Genomic DNA, 17,499 nt, shown 5'->3' with positions numbered 1-17,499 from the left:
GGCTGCCAGCCCCTCTGGTCAGTGTCCCCCAAGCTGTCACTGTGTCCATCTTGGTGGGGACAGGGAATGAAGCACCTTTTGAGAAGAGTAGCATCTGCGGTGCACGGCCACCTGTTCCTGCCCCCTCCCACTCTGAGCATCTCCTCCTGGATACGGGCGCATGGAATGCTTCCCTGGCACCGGCCACCCCTGTGGAGGCCTCCTGCGCGCCCCGCCAGCCCCACCTCCTCCTTGATGGCGTGTCTCTCCGCGATGGTGCCGGGCTAGGTGAGGGGGCCCGTGTGCTGTCATCCTTCCGCTCATAACCGAAGTGGTTCTTTCATCCCTTGCCTTCACTAGACTCCAAAGGTGCTGTTGGGTTTTGTCTGCTCTGCCGTCAGAGCCCAGCACAGAGCCTGCCTCCTAGGAGGCCCTTAAGGAAATGCCGGGAACTCAGGGGTTTAGACAGGTGGAGGGGTGTGTCCAGGGCAGCCAGGCGGCGGGGTGGGGCTTTTGCACACACGCCCCAACTCAGCAGACTCCCTGCTTTAGAAACGCTGCGGCTTGCCACCAGCCTTGACCAGGACCCCATATGCTACCGGCCTTGTGTGACCCCACCCACCGGAACAGGAGATCCAGGGGGGCGGCCCTTGTCTGGCTTGTTCACACCTGAATTCCCAGCAACCACCACACCAAACGCACGCAGTAGGCACTCCGCAGATGTTTGGTGAAAGAATGAATGTCTTAGGGGCCTGGGTACAGAGCCCTGGAGCTTAGGGACTGTGAAGGCACAGAGGAACAGTGTTTTTGTGCTCCTGGACAGGGAATTCTCCTGCTACGACCTTAAAGCCAATGCAGTGTCTTGAGGGAGAGGGAGGGTGGGCAATCAGCAAGGGGCAGAAATCAGCTGCTGGGTTAACTGAAAATGAGCGAGATTTGCCTGTGACAAAGGGGTTTCAGTCAAGGACACTTCCTATAATAAGTAAACATTTCTGAAAGGACTGGAGCTTAACCACAGTAAGTGATTTTAGATACAGGAGGGCAGTTCGGGGTGAAGATTATTTCCAGGTGAGGCTGGGACGGGGAGGGAAGGGAACAATCTTTCTTTAAGCTCCTGTGAAGATTGTTACTAGGGACTGAACACACCTTATTCCTTTATAAGTAGGTAGCTGGAATGATCTCTGTTTAACAGATGAGGAAACTGAGGTTCAGAGAGGTAAAGAAACTGGCTCAAGGTCACACAGCCAGGATGTGGCAACATTGGTTGGACTCAACTCCCATACTGGTCTTGCTACTGAATCTAGGTAATAGCTACGTATTGCCTGCTTGACCTCGCCTTTTTGTCTTTTTCTGTGAGGATTTAGTTATTCTCCAGAGCAAAAAAGAATACATTTGGGGTATTCAAACTTTGGGAATTTTTTTTTTTTTTTTTTGCCCTCTAGTATACCATTAGTAAGGCTTCTTCCAAGGGCTCCATCAAAGACAACATGAGGACTTCCCTGGTGGTCCAGTGGTTAAGAATCCGCCTGCCAATGCAGGGGACACAGGTTCGATCCCTGGTCCGGGAAGATCACACATGCCACGGGACACTAAGCCCACGTGTCACAACTACTGAGGCCACACTCTAGAGCCCGTGAGCCGCAACTACTGAAGCCCTCATGCCTAGAGCCCGTGCTCTGCAACAAGAGAAGCCACTGCAATGAGAAGCCTGCGCACCACAACGAAGAGTAGTCCCCGCTCGCCACAACTAGAGAAAGGCTGCGTGCAGCAACGAAGACCCAGTGCAGCCAAAAAAAAAAAAAAAATTAAAAAAGGCAACATGGGCTTCCTGCAATGCTCCTCTTCTCCCATAAGCGTACCCTTCCTGGTCCTTCAAGAGAGCTCCCTGGATGCTGTTGTAAGTCAGAGGGATGTTTTGTAGAGGTGGCCTCTAGTCCCTATTAGCTGGCACAGAAGCAAATCGTTTGCAAACTTAGGTGCTGGATAAATGAATAAAAGAACTTAAAGTAGGTCCCTCATCACTAACAACATAATCAGCACACACCTGGGGACTGATCCAGACGGGCCTGCATAGGTGGACTGAGCCTGTACTAGTGGGGTGGGGTGCGAATGTCCCCAGCAGAAGGTCCCTGCAGGTCACACTGGTGTGACCCGCCCCTGCCCAAATCCCAGCTAAGTGGCAGAGAGTCTAGGCAGACAAACTGGTCAAAGACGCTTCCTATAATAACTAAACCAGGCTGTTTGCCTAGATCCTTGGCTATAAACTGGCACTGTGGTGGAGCAGGGCCCTTTGTCATTAAATCCCGCTACACTTTGTAGCTTAGTGATGCCCTGTGTAAGTTGCTGGTGCCCCTGAGCAAGTTACTCCAGCTCTCTCTTCCTCAGTTTCCTCACCTGTTAAATGGGGATAATATTACTGCCTCTGCCTTGCTGTGAAGTTTTAGATCAAGCATTTAGCGCAGAGCCAGGCACGTGGTAAGCTCTGAATACACGTTAGCTATGATGAGTACAGTTAGCATCCACAGAGCGGCTGGAGACGGTGATGGAGGAGCTGGTGAGCAGGGGTGTGTGTCCCTGTGTGAGTGTGGGAGGGTGCGTGTGACCTAAGCCTCCGCTTTGGGGACGCTGAGGCCCTGGGGCAGACTCTGGAGGTACAGACACGGTCTCCTGCCTTGCTGAGCCCTCCAGCAAGGAGCCTGTTCCTCCCGCACAGGCTGCCTCCTGCAAGCTCTGTCCTCTGGGCTGGCCGCCTGTCCCTTCCCTGGCAAGGGCAGAGAGGAGGCCCAGCCAGGGGGCCCCGGCCCCGGGCAGCTCGCCCACAGCAGGCCAAGGACTCTCTGTCCTGGGAGGGGACCGGCCCTGGGCTGCAGCTGCTCCTCCTGGGAGGGGCAGCAGGGGACGGCTCTCATCTCTCAGCACAGCCCTCTCCGCCCAGGGGTCAGCACCCCAGAAGGGGCACAACCCCAAAGACCCTCTCGGTCCCCTCAGAGCTGATTCCTCCTCCTGTTCGTTTGTCCCAGAAACCTGAGAAAATGAGCTAAGTCCTGGGGAAATGGGGCTCCAGCTGGGGGCCCAGTCCCCTTGACCCCAATTACTGCTAGTTGGGGGTGGGGTGAGAGGTTGTCATCCTCTTGAAGATTCTCTCCCTGTCCCACCCTCCCACTCAGGCCACGGGCCGGTTTTCCAGATTTCTCCCTTTCCCACACTCTTTCCTGCAGCCTCCTTCACACACCCAGTTCTTCTTAAAGGGGCTCTAAGAAGAACGAATTTGCTATGAACAGAACAATGCCCTATTAATCTTACGAGGGATTTGAACTTGGCAACATTTCAGCCTTTGATTTAAATATCATTTTGGTAATGGGGAGAAAAAAAGAAGGCTGACTCTTGGACAGCACTGAGTTTCCAATACCTTCCGAGCATGAGACGATTTCAAATATAAAATTAAATCCAACTCCCTCCTGCCTCCACCGCCCCCCCCCACCTCATGCTTTCACTCACACAAAAGCTCACTTCCCACATACTTCATGGGGATATTTCAAGTTAAAGTTTTGTTTACCTTATAGAAAAGTTAATTAGTTCCTTTTGATCTCACAGGGAAAACCACACAGGAAATTTTTCTTCAGAAAGTGTACACACGAAGGCATGCTTTACCCTCATAACCAGAGATATTCATTAAAACAATTCGTTTCGATTTTTAATTTAAAGAAAACATTTTACATTTTCCTTATTTATTATTAAGAAAGTAGTTGTCCCTGGGGCAGAGCGTGAAGGGGGTCGGCTGAAGTGTTTTTGCTGTGCTAGCAGCCAGCGTTGGGCAGTTTAGAATCTGTCCCTCGTTTGTTTTTCTACTTTGGATAACAAGAGACTTCTGCGGAGAAGCAAACCTTCAAACATGCCAGATTTCAGTCGCCAAAATATTAAAAATCCAGGGTTTGGGAGATTGAGACTGTATGGTTTAAATAAAGATATTTAAGTTCTAAAATATAAATATTCGAGATCCTGAAAAAACATATCATTGCATTAAAATCTGAAACAGGCAGTGGGTGAGTCGAGGAGAGAAAATGTTTACTTTTTTGAGGTTTAGCTAATGAAATATAATAAATAGTACATCATGCTCTTTTTTTTTAACCCCTAGAGATATTTAAGCAATACCTGGATTTGTACAATAAGCTGCTTAGCAAAAGTCTAGAAAGAGAAACGGTTGGATTTTTGAAATGCGATTTTCAATCTTAAGCACATTTTCCACATCTTGTATTGTTATGGGATAAGGGATGCCGGGGACCCTGCAAATTGTGGAACTCATTTCCAGCCCAGACCAACCGAAGAAAGAAATAGTATGGCTTCCCCGAGGTTGAAAGAACAAATTAAAAGATATTGCCTAAAGCTGTGGTCCCCATTACTGCAAGAAAAAAAGTCTTATATAGATACGGTATGGACAAAAAGCCCGTGGAAGAGATGTTTTTACAAAAGCAAAACCACAAAAGCAAAACAGCTCTAAAGAGTGGTGTTGACATCAGTATATAATTTTGAGGGTAGTTTTGGGTGTGTATCCCTTTCCTGCCCCTGACACAAATATTTGGAGATTGGGACTGTCATTGTTGATAAAAATTAAATTGATGCCGCATACAAAAGATATATAAAAACCATGTTAACATATGGGGCGACTTTGATGATATTCTGTACAGCAAAAGTATAAGAATCTGATGACATTTTATTGTCACCAACTTGAGTTTTAATCTGCCCCAACCACTGCCTTTAAAAACAGAACTCTTAATATAGATTTCTTTATCAAAAGTTTTCACCTGGAGATAAATTTTCTGATTTAAATTTATCCCACTCTCCTATTTTTTTTTTTTTTTTTGTAAATGGTGAAGGTGTGTGACAGTTCATTTGTGAAGTTAGGGAAGAATGCATATATTTCGAAGCGTGGGTTTAAAAATGCTGGCTGTAGGAGCAGATTCTTACAAACGAACAGCCCCAGGGAAGCCGGTTCTTTAGGCAAGTTTCCAAAATCTTTCTGTTCAAATGCAGAGTCCAAAAACCTTTTAAAAAATTGTCCTTCTATAACATAATTATTTTCATTTCCTTCCTAAGACACCTTTGATATTTTCTTCTAAAGAAGTACTTATGCTTTTTATAGAGTCGGAAATACATTCTCTTCTTTTTTCTTTTTTCCTGGAGGAAAACGGTTTAATGTAAAGTTCAAGGGGGGAGAGAGACTCATTTAACAAAATGGATGGTGAACAGAAGCCTCAAACGGCTACGCAATTCCCTCTTTGGATCTGCCAAATAACAACTCAAAAATCAAATACTTCCCATAAGACCATTGATGGGATTCCTCCCCAGTAAATATGCATCTATTCCTATTTTCATCAAAACAAATAATTTTCTCTGCAGACTGGGGCCCCTTGCTTCTCCAGTACCCTTCATTGGGAACCTTGAGATTTGACTAGACATATATATATATATATATAATTTTCCTTTCCATGCATTTCTAGAAGGTTGGCATTCTTTCTCTAGGGGGCTGGGGTAGAGTCAGGACCCTGGGTGGACACTTCATTGGCCCGAATGCAAGAGGGGAAGGGGTGACAGAGCTGAGAGAAAGCCACAATCCCAAAGGAGAAAACACTAGCAGATAAAAATAACAAGACTAGTAAATATTATCCTAGCGCATTTCCAAGTTAAAACTGACCAAGCTACCCGGTTAAAGAAAGGCAAAAGCAAAATTCGTCCCTACCTTTGTCAGATGCAAAGTAATGAGGGACTTGTTTCCAGAGTGGTTATGACCTACACAGAGCTTCTTACCTTAAATCTATACATTTTGAATAAAAACAGCTTGGAGCAATTCTCTCCAAACAACCCCAAATGTTAACCATTCCATCTCAAGATCGGGTTTCTCCTTCAGCCTAGATGGTGGTATCAGTTGGGTTTTCTTTTCTTTTCTTTCCTTTTTTTCTTTCTTTTTTAAAAAATATGTATTCTTATGTTTCCAATCCTCAAACATACTTTTTTCATCTTTGTTAACGCTCCTTCTGGCCGCTGGATGGGATGGGAGTCGTAGGAGTTCTTCTCTTCGGGACAATTAGCCTCTCACTTGATCATCTGAAGACGGAATGATTTGTCGTGGTCACTGAGTGGGGCTCTCTCCCTCTCTCCTCTAATATTGTTGCAGATACGTAAAGTTTACTGCGTGCTGTAAATATGTCAGCTTTTGCCAGGGAGTTTGCTAATAAAGAACCTAGAGGCATTATTGATGGAAAAGATAATGTTTTCAATAAGACTGGCCAGGGCTGAAGTTTGAAACATTCCACACCCAACCAAGCACAGGCATTTGAAATGCCGACCCGCTGGCCGCGGGTGCCGGGCTGGCCTGCCGGCCATAGGCCAGCCGGCTGCCTGGCTCTCTGCGGTCCCCGTCTCTCTTGTTTTTCAGCACGGTTTTAAACGCCCAACTGGTTTTAACAGTTCTGTTTTTTTTAAATGGCTTTCCTGACCACCAGGAATATCTGAGCTTATCAGAGAATCACGAGAGACCGCTTTCCCGGTTTGATCTCTTTGGGGATTTAACAGCTCACCTGTGTTGATAGGAGAGAAAAAAGAAATTCACCCTTTTACGTTTGAATCTCACTCACATTTTCATTTGCAATGGCAACTTCTGAATGTGAATTGGATTCATTTTCCTTGACGTTCGTTTGAGAGGATTCTTCAACTTTCCCCCCTTACAAAGAAAAAGAAAAGAAATTGCAGAAAACTGGGCCTCCGTCTGCCCCACAGCCCTGGTCCCCCGATCTCAGTCCCTTGCTCTCGGTTTTTTGTCACATCACCCACATGACAGCTTCATCTGGTGCTAATGTGGCCGTCACATGGGTTGGCCATCAGTATTCCATGCTCATTTACCATTAATCAAATGCATCATTATGAATTGTGTATGCATTTTAGAGCAGACCCAATCCCTGGCTTGATATGGAAGTGTTTTTTTTTTTTTTTTTCACTTACGTTCGGAAACGAAAGTCACATCTGCTGTGGAGATGAATGGCAAGGCCAAAGCGACATTCTTTGTGTTTGCTTAGCCCAGAAATCAACAACCCTAAATTACAGGTTGGTAAGCGATGTCCAGGTAGCATTAGCTTTTCCGGGTGATTACTATTATTACTTATGGGCAGCCACAGTCACGGCCAGCAGACTGAAGTTGGGGAGAGGCAAGACAGACAAGGCACAGTCTCGGCTCCCAAGGGGCCTAATGCCTCCTTTTGACTGGGGGGATTTTAGTCTTAAATTGCGTTTTCCTCGAAATAGGGACTGGCCCTTCTAATTTGGAAGAATGTGAGGTATTTGCAGGCCGAGCTCGGATGGGTGTGTGTGTGGGGGGGTTCCTGGGATGGTGTTACCACTGGATGCCTCCGGGAACTGTGGACTCTGCTTCTCCGGAACTCACTTGCCAGCTGGGGCTCTGTGGGAGCATTCTGGAACCTTCCTTGGAGGGCCTGTCTCCTGTCGGTTGATGGGGAACCTGGTGTCTCCTGGGCGTATAAAGACGGTTTTCATGGGGAGTTTGCAGTGATCAAAGTCCTTCCTGAGGATGGGGACTGCGTTTCAGTTGCTTTCCTGAGCTGTCACAATAGTTCTGGGAGGTGAGGCCTGGTGCCTGAGACTGGAGGGCCCCAGCCTGCCCCTCTCTCCCAGCTAGGATGGGGAGACAGGTCTAACTCAGGGTCAGCTCCCATTTTGATGTCTAGCTGCCAGCATCCCCAGCACAGATCAGGAACACAGAAAGAAGTGAGCAGTGACAAGAGGTGGGGCGGGAGGGCTGAGGTGCTGGCTTATTTTGTGGCACAGTTTTTTTTTCCCTCTAAGCAGACAGTTGGGCCTGGATTCTGGTTTGGCGGCCCCTCCCAGGGAAGTGGGGGCACTCTTGCCCCCATGAAAAGGTCTCTACTGTGAGGTTGCCCTGGGCTACTTGGGCTCATGATATTAGTAAAGCCTGTTAAAAATAAATAGCTTTTCAGAATATGCTGCCCAGGGTCTGCCTTAGCCTGTGGTTGGGGAGGCTCCAGGAGAGGCAGAGGGCCGCCAGCATCTCAGGGGGGCCCGGTGGTGGGGGGCTGGGGTCTCTCATGAGTCCTCCTGGGCATATGCTTTGGGAACTCTCCTCCCTCGAAGCCTCTGCTCCCGTCTGGAAGGTCTGGACCACTTCCCCGTAGGGGAGCTCAGGGCCGCAGAGCACAGATTTCCAGCCCCTCTCCCTTCTTCTCCTGGTCAGCGGGGAGAGACGGGTGCAAACAGAGCTGGGCTGGGTGACAGCTGGGGGGCTCAGCGGTGGGAGGCGGTCCCTCTGCATAGGGTTGGGGACAGGGGAGTGTGTGAGTGTGAGTGAAGGGGAGTGGGGGGGCAGCCCCACCCCCAGGCCAAACCCCAGGCTCTGTTTTTGTCATGTCGGACCCTCTTTCCTGGTTGCGACGTGGCCCTGATGCTGCGTCAGCTAGCCCCAGCCTGGAATCTTGAATGGCAGCTTGAGGACGGCAGGTGTGACCTCAGGAAGGAGGACAGCTGGGGTCGGCACTGCTTTCCCTCCTGCCCCATGACCTTCAGGGCCTGGAACCAGGCAGCAGCATCTAGGCTCTGAGCCCTGGCTTCTGAATGGCTTTGAAGAGGCCTGTGGGACATCTTTGGGCGTGCTGTCTTTTGAGGCCTTTGGCTACCCTAGCCAGGTTTGTGGCTTTGTCTCAGAATGACCTGGGGCTTCACCAAAGGCCTGGAGTCCACTCCAAGGCCACAGCATCTTGGGGACCCTCTTCCTAGGACTATTCATTCCTACAACAGTCGTAGGAAGTAGGACTCGAGCCCAGAATTGTTTATAACCCATTCAATGTCACCCCAATCCCAGGCCTTTCTGATTCTGAACCTTGAACCTAAGCTCTGTGAAGGATGCCCCATGCTGTCACTGCGCTGATAAAAATGCAGGGCCCTGAGATTCTGAAACAGAGCTTCTCAGAAAAAGATTTGAGGAATGGTCTAATTGAACTGCTTGTGAAAAATATCTGGTGCCACTCTGAGTGGGCTCACTTGGGGGTTTCGGGAAGAAGCTCTGGTTCCATGGACATTTTATTTTATTTTATTTTTTGGCTTCGCAGCTTGTGGGATCTTAGTTCCCCGACCAGGGATCAAACCCAGGCCCTCAGCATTGAAATCGCAGAGTCCTAACCACTGGACTGCCAGAGAATTCCCTGACATTTTGGTTTAAAAAAAAAATTAGGATTTGGGTCATTTTGGTTTGAGGTTCAACAAGTCAGCGTGGCTTGTCTGGGTTTTTATCTGCCACCCAGTTTGGTTCAAGGACAGAGAAAATTTCTGTTTATAAAGTAAGTGCAGACACGGCTGCCCAATGCTGGTGTCATTTCTTTTGGTTTCTGCTCCTTTTCAAGGGAGCTGATAAGTCTCATCTTCTCCACCCTGGGCTGGCCATTTAGATAGGCTGGGCCCAGGCTGCTGGGCAATGGAAAACTGCAGCCGGCTGGTAGATGTGATATAGAAATAGATTTTATTTGATGTGGAGAGATGTTCACTACATGCACTAATTTAAACTCTTTTTTTTTTTTTTTTGCGGTACGCGGGCCTCTCACTGCTGTGGCCTCTCCCGTCGCGGAGCACAGGCTCTGGATGCGCAGGCTCAGCGGCCATGGCTCACGGGCCCAGCCGCTCCGCGGCATGTGGGATCTTCCCGGACCGGGGCACAAACCTGCGTCCCCTGCATCAGCAGGTGGACTCTCAACCACTGCGCCACCAGGGAAGCCTAAACTCATTTTTTAATTGCAAAAGTAACACGTTCGTCTGGTAAGAAACAAAAACTCTACAGAAATATTTTTAAAGCAAATGAAACACATTTATATTTGTATCGTGCTTAGAAGAAAAGTGCCTGGCACATAATAAACACAGAAGCGCTTATTAAATAAAAATATTTGGAATTAGAAGTCACTCTTTCTCCCACTCTAGATCTGCAGTCTCCCTCTCCAAAAGCAACCAGATTAATATTTCCTTGCATGTTCTTCCAGAAATTTTGTGTGCTAATGTAAGCGTGTGGGTACACACAATCATTTTTACATCGTAAAGTGAAAAGTGTAGTTTAGAAAATAGCTTTGAAGAATACGATCCCATTGTTTAAACAAACAAACATGCACAGAAAATCATCTGGAATCAGGTATATCAAAGTGGTAACAGTGATTATCTCCAAAAGGTGGGGTGGGTGGATTTTTTTGTCTTTCTGTTCGCTCCTTCTATAATTCTAAAAACTGGTTAGAGAGGAGTGCATATAAAGAAATACATGAGTGGATGAATACATGGATCCCGGTCTTCTCATATAAACGTGTTCTAAGACAGCTGACATCCCTGCTGGGGCCCTGAGATCCCCATCGTGGAGTTTGCCCAGACAACCTCCCCTTTGCTCTCTGGGACCCGCCACTCTGTTGCTGACACTGAACCCTGATCTGCCTTTGGCTCCACCCAGTAGCTTCAGGACTCCCCTCAGGCCCCTGGGCTGGTGATCCAATCAGGATAAAGTTTGTGGGGCTGTCCGACACATGCACCCCACTTCTCACTGTTTGCTTTGCTGCTTCCATATGCCTCCACCACTCTAGGGGAAGAAACCCTCCTCCCTCTGCCGGCCTGGGCCTGGGGGCCCTGCCTGGTTGGGCCTGACCTCCCCATCAGGGAAGGAGGGTGAGACCCGTTTGAAGTGAATCTACTTACGTGTCCATCCTGAGCCCCTGAGTCCCATGGCTTTGGTCCTTTGGACCTGTCGGTAGCCTCCTCTGGGTGTGCCTTTGAGACGTGAACAGGCCGGCCAGCGGCTCTCCAGCTTTCTCTCCTGCCTTACAGGAAGCCCAGTCTGATCCCTGTAGTGACCAGTGGAGCAGGGGTCCTGGGAGAGGGTCCTGAGTGGGCACAGCCGACTGCTCCGAACTCTGTATGCAAGTCTGGAGGAATCAAACAGACCTGGGCCATGAACCAGGTGCTGTTGCTATGGAACGTGGGGCAGGTCAGTTCACCTTTCTGAGCCTCAGTTTCCTTATCTCTGAAATGGGGGCAATAAGGGTACCTGCTTCCTGGTGCTAACATATCTTCATTCTTAAGTCATTCCTTCAGTACAGATTTTTCTGAGGGCCTCATGTGCCAAGCTCTTTACTGGACCTCACAAGAGCTCCAGACATCTAAGCCTCTACGTAGGATACCAGGTAGAACAGAAGAAATGCCTTCCAGAGGTAAAAGCGTGGGAAAGCAGGAGAGGCTTCTTGAAGGATGGATAGGAGCTCTGACATGTGAGGCTCGCAGCTGGGAAGGGAAGATTAGGAGTTTTCACAGCCCTTCCATGTGTATGATTTTGCATATTTCTAACAATAGTCTTAGAATTCAACTTTTGCTGAGGGAAGGTTAGATTGAATTTATTTTTTAGCTAGGTTCAGTTGTAAACAGAGGGGAATGTGCTGGACAAAACCAAACAATATTGAAGCGTCCAATCTCCTGCCTCTGCTCTCATCCTGGGGGAACTGGTTGCCTCTTCACCTGCAAAGTAGGGAGAGCTTAAAGCCACTCCAGAGAGAGCTTTCCCCAGGAGACCTCTCTTCCAGTTTTCTATTGCTGCTATTCTCAGGGCTGGAAAGAACAAGATCTTTGGACAGGCCAGCCTCCATCCCTGACTATGTCACATGCATGTTGGAGATCTCGTGCAAGCCTCAGTTTCCTCATCAGCAAAATGGGTATAATGGCAATGCCCATCTTGCCAAGCTGCTCTGAGGACTGTAGATGGGGCAAGGCACCCACTTAATACCACTTATGCCAGGACGTCTGAGGCAGGGCTGGCTCCTCTGTCAGCGGGGCCCAGTGTCTGGACTCAAGACATCCTTCTCTTTATTACAAAGCCACACACCAGGTCCAAGCTCATCTGAGGCCCATGTGAACCCCGGGGTTCCAGAGACATTTCATCCCTCTCTTTGGCTTCCATCTTCCCCACCCTGGCTGAGTACCCACACTCACTGCCCACGCCTCCAGACCCCCACCGGGCAGAGAAATTGGTGACCCATAAGAGCAGAGGGAGAAGGAAGCTGTGAGGTAGAAGCCAAGAGAAGAGATGTGTTTGCAGATGCGAGCCGCATGGGTGATTGGGGCCCCAGATGCCATTTCTGAGCGACGGGGCCTTCTGGGTGACGGGGCCAACCATGAAACCTGCCCCCGGTGCTTTCCTGCCCCCGACACTTCCCAGATCAAGAAGGCAAAGAAGGTTTGGCTTTTCTTCCCCCTCCCTCTTCTCATCTGTAAAATTGAGACATTACAGTTCCAAAATGGGCTTTGAGCCTGTAGAAATTAATCCGGTCTGGCAGGAGGTCTGCAAATAAACATATTGTTTCGATTGGTGTTGACATTTGGATTGTGAGAAGGTTTGAAAATGTAACTGTAGTGGGGATTTTCCAGCCCATCCAAGTTTTTCCATGGAGGGGCTCAGCGCGTGCAAACTGGGGACTGGGCGACTGCCCTCTTTAAACTGGCCTTGGGCGCTGGGCAAGGCTGGAGATGTCGGGGCTCAGAGCCTGTGCTGAGGAGGCAACCTGCAATCTTTTGGAGGGTTAAGCGTTTCAAGATGCCAAGCCCCTCTGGGCACCTGGGGCAACCAACCACTACAGGAGTGACCTATAAATAAAACATTTAGAGCACCTGCTGTGTACCTGGCACCTTACATGTGCAACATCATTTAGTCCCCACACCAATGCTCTCATTATCCCCATTTTACAGACGGAGACGTTGAGGAACTGAAAGGTTAAGTAACTTGCCAAAACCACACAGGAGTAAAATGAGGACTTGGACACAGCCCTCTCTGGCTCTTGGTGGCCTGCTCTATACCACCTACTTTGTGCCAGAACTTTCCAGAAGGTTCTCTCACCAAGAGAGTGGCTCATTGTCCCAGAGAAAGGCCTGAGCCTTGACTGAGGTGACCTAAGTTGGCAGCGTCCGGTTGTTGAGACCACCAGCCTCATCCCATTTCTGGAACCCTTGAGGATTTAAGCCCCTCCCCCTTATCCTCCTGCTACCATGGAAGGGGGTCTTGTCCCTCTACCTCCTTGCCCACCTCCATGCTCTGTTGCTCATCCTTCAGTGGCTTCTGAGCCCCCAGCTCCTGCCCCTCCCACGCGGCTCCAGCAGGAAAGGAAGGGAGGGGGCAGGCTTGAGAAAGCCCCCTACTCAGGGTTGAGGTGCACACAGCTTTCAACCATAAACTCAGGGTGCTGGCCGGGAGCGAAAGGCATCTCATTTTGGGGAAAGGCTTGGTGATTTCCACACCTGGCAACTTCTGTGTGTGCCAGGCCTCACCTCCCAGCCTCCCAGCTCCAGAGATGCAAAGACCCACTTCAGTGTCTTCAATCATCACCTGCTCCCGTCTCCCTTCCACTATTCTGCACCTGTCCCCGCAGAGCTGAACGTGAACGGGAAACACACACAGCACCATGCTGCCTGCTCCCCCTTTCACCTCACCATGGGGAGCCTCCAAGGGGCCCACGTTCCCCCTTTACCTGAGTCCATGTCCTCTCCCATCTCCCAGACGGCTATTTCACCTGGTGTCCAAGTTAGACCAGATGTGGCAGCAGTCCTCAAGGGCAGGACCCCCATGACACCTGGGGGAAGGCTCTCTGCACCTGCACCTCTACCTCCGCTCCCTTTGCTGCCTGGGAGGGACAGGAAGCCAGGGGCTGCCAGATGGCGGCCCAGGTCCAGCCCCATGCCCCTGGCTTGGTGGTGAGATGCCCCCATGCCTGGCCAGGGAGTGCCCTCAGCCACAGACCCTCCTCACTGCCTCCGCTGCTCCCTCGCTCCCTCCCCAGGGGCTCTGGGGCGTAACTGGTGGGTTCCCAGCGGAAGGACCCACCTCATCTCTACCACAGACCCCCGAGGCTGAGAGAGGCCTTGTCTTTGCACCCTAACACACCTCATCTTTACTTCCTCCTGTCTGCTCTGCTCCCAGCCCCCGTTTGGTCTGACTCCGCAGCACCCTCCTTCTCATACTCAAAAGCTCGAAACCATGACCAGAAGTTTGGGGGCAATGGGTTTGGCCTGACGTCGTTTCTGGGAGCACATGTTTGGGCTTGGATCCGTCTGCATGTTTTGTGTTTGTTGGCTGGCTTTGCCTGCAGGAGGTGTGAACCTCTGACTGGGTTTGAGGTTCTAGAATTCGGGAAAGTTTGTGTTCATTTCAAGGTTCAGAAAATCACTGTGGTTTTGGGTCATGGTTGGGTTTGACTTGCCTGCTTGATGGCAGCGGTGGCCTGGGGGCTCTGAGCTAGGCTTCCACAGGGTCCCCGTGGGGTCTGAGTGAGAGGTACTTGGGGGTGTCCCTCTGGGTGGCAGGGTGAGCAGCTGAGGCCCGAGGCAGGGGCATGGCGCTGGTCCTCTTCTCTCTTCAAACTTACCACAAGCACACCTGGACGTGATTTTTCACGGACACATGAGAGTTGATTTGGGGGAAAAGCATGAAGAAAGGGTAGGGCTGGGAGCTGTCGGCCCGACCCCTGTGGGTGACTGGGGGCCCCTCCTAACTTTTCTGAACCCCCATTTCCTCATGCCTCTTCCTAAGGAGGTTCTGAGGATGCAAAAGGGGATAATGTTTGTAGAAGCTCACAGAGAAGGTCAGAATACATTAGTTTTTGTGAGCTCTGCAAAGACGGGCTGTGCCTCATTAATCGTGTTCTTCCCAAGTTAGCACAACGCTTTGCCCTGTGCTCACTCAATGAGTCCTTCTCGAAGCCAGATGGGGACTGGCCTCGCGGTCACTGCTGTCAGTTTTAACGGCAAGTCTGTTTCCCTGTTGGGCGATCTGAGCTGGAGTCCTGAACTGCCCTGACTTACGCTGGAAGAAACCCTGATCTCTGAGCACAGCCATCTTCCTGCAATGGACACTAGCCTTTGGTCATCCCCCAAGGGTGTTCCCCCTGTCCGCCAAGGCCTGTCACCTCCTGCCTCTGAACTGACTCAATGCATTTCCATCTTCCCGGGGCTGGAGGAGGCTGACTTCCCTCCGCGGTCACAAGGAGTTCCCCCAGCCTTTGGGTTTTCAGTTTTTGGAACAGCGTGCTAGAGCCTGAGTAGGGTGCCTGAATGCTCTGGGTTTCCAGCTACGGTTTAAAGTCCTCGGCTTCACGGTCCCTGTGTCAGCCTAGCAGCCTTGGATTTTGGTTTGTAAATAATAACTTTGGCCTCAACTTACTGACTTACTCAACTTTGTGGTCTGGGCACCTGTTTAATCCTCACTGCTGCCCTGGGGGCGTGGCATTATAGCACTATCGCTGTTTTATAGACGAGGAAATGGAGGCTCAGAGAGGTCAGTAACATGCCCAAGGTCACACAGCTTGTAGTGGCAGAGCTGGGACACAAAGCCAGGTCTCTGGCCCCGTGGTGAGCCATCTATTCTGCCCCAAACACGATGCACAGGTTGGAATGAGAGGAAGCTGGTGTCCCGGGGACGCCTCTGCCTCTGACTTGGTCTGTGACCCCGAATCTCCCGGGATCCCTTCCCCATCTGGAACAGGGAATGGGAGGAACAATCGCGGCCCTGGAAGACATGAATGGTTGGCTGCTTCGCCAGGCTGGTCGTCACAGCCTGCTCGGAAGGTGTGACGCTCAGGAAAGGTGGCCCGCTCTGAGCATCACCGCGCGGGGCTGTGGCGGAGGCCGCCTTCCGCACGGGCCGCAATGATTAGCTTCCGCGGTCCCACTCAGTCCCCGGGGCTGTTTTGCCACCAAACCATGAGCCTCAGGTCAGCAGCCCCATGCCCCGTCCCATCACCCTGGCCTTCCTCCTCCTTCCCTGGCAGGGGGGCAGCCCAGGCGCCCGGTCACTGCCTCAGGGTTCTGGGCGGCGACGCCCGCGTCGGGATTACTTCGCCCTCTTCAGAAAGGATCGGCTGCTACCCTCCACGCGGGCTTTCCAGGCCTCGGGGTTCGCTGGGGCAGGAGCACGGAAGGCCTTTTGTGGTCCTGCCACCTTGGAGGATGATAAACAACCGTTGACGAGAGAATCCTGTTGGCAGACGGAAGGACACAATGTAACTTGTCAGAACACATTTTTGTTTCCCTTCACCCTATGGGGTGGGAGTAAAATGATGCAGGAAGATGTCTGTCCCCCTTCTCCACGCTCTCCTAGCTTTTTTCTCCCGCTTCTCCCTTCCCTTATTCTCGCCCAGCCACCCCCTTCGCTGTGCTGAGATGTCCCACGGAGTCTACCGCCTCTTGAAATGCACCTGTGTCTTCCTGTTTCAGGCTCTTGGTCGGCATCTCTCCCCGAGATGAGCCTGGTGCCTGCTCTCTGGGCTTACCCTCCTGCCCTGCTGGGATCCACACAGTGACCAGGATGACCTTGAAAAGTGCCCGTCTGATGCCATGGGCCTTAACTGTCTCCTGGACTGTCTCTCCTCCTCCTGCCCGTGAGTTTCTGCTCTGGCCTCCTCCAGGCAGGTTTCAGGCTCAGCAGCCTTTGCATATGCTCTTACCTCTGCCTGGAATGCTCTCCCCCCAAATATCTATGTGGCTCCCTTACCTCCTCTAGGTTTTCCCAAGGTCATCGTCTCAGACCTTGTTTGTCTCCCCATTTCAAACGGCAGCCCCCTTCTCCAACGTCCCTGATAGTCCCCTGCCCCCCCGTGCTTGAGTTTTCTTCATCATAGCGGTCATCGTCTGACGAGAGGTGGACTCTCCGTGAAGCCCATGACGCTGAAGCTTCCGGGCTCCTCGTCAGTAGGTTCCAAGGCCCTACACCTAAGTCGATATTTATAATTTTTCATTATTTTTTCATAAGGAGTCCACCCTCCGCCCCAAATTGTATAAGCCTCAGGTCCCACGAAAGCTTGGAGCAGCCTGGTCCTACATCTGACAACTTACCTGCTTTTATTTTATTACGTCTCTTCCTCTGCCATTAAAACGTAAACTCCGTGAGGGCAGAGGTTTTTGTCTTTTTTAAAAAACTGTTTTCTCTCCAGGATGCAGAACAGTGGCTGCACACAGTAGGAGCTCAATAAGTGTTGCTGTATGTATGTATGTCAACTCCAGGTTCATACTTCTTTCAAGGCTTCACATTTCTCTTAGGATAGAGATCAGCCTCTTTAACACACCCTCGAGGCCCTGCCCTTCGGTTTGCTCCCACATGTGCTAAGATTCAGACTCAGGGCCTTTGCACATGCTACTTCCTCTCCCTGATGTTCTGTCTCCCCCCTTGGCCTCCTCATCCTACAGGTCTCCACAGTGGGCACTCTGCATCTGTGGGCTCCACACCCTCAGATACAGATGGCTGACTCTGCCACACCCTTTTATGTAAGGGGCTTGAGCATCCACGGATTTGGGTATCCACAGGGGTCGGAACCAATCCCCTGTGGATACTGAGGGACTACACTACTTTATTTTCTTTTTAAAATAATTAATTAATTAATTTTTGGCTGCATTGGGTGTTCGTTGTGGTGTGCAGGCTTCTCATAGCAGTGGTTTCTCTTG

Source organism: Orcinus orca, chromosome 8 (genome assembly GCF_937001465.1).
Source record: "Orcinus orca chromosome 8, mOrcOrc1.1, whole genome shotgun sequence".
NCBI lineage: Eukaryota > Metazoa > Chordata > Mammalia > Artiodactyla > Delphinidae > Orcinus > Orcinus orca.
This window is presented reverse-complemented; position numbering follows the sequence as displayed.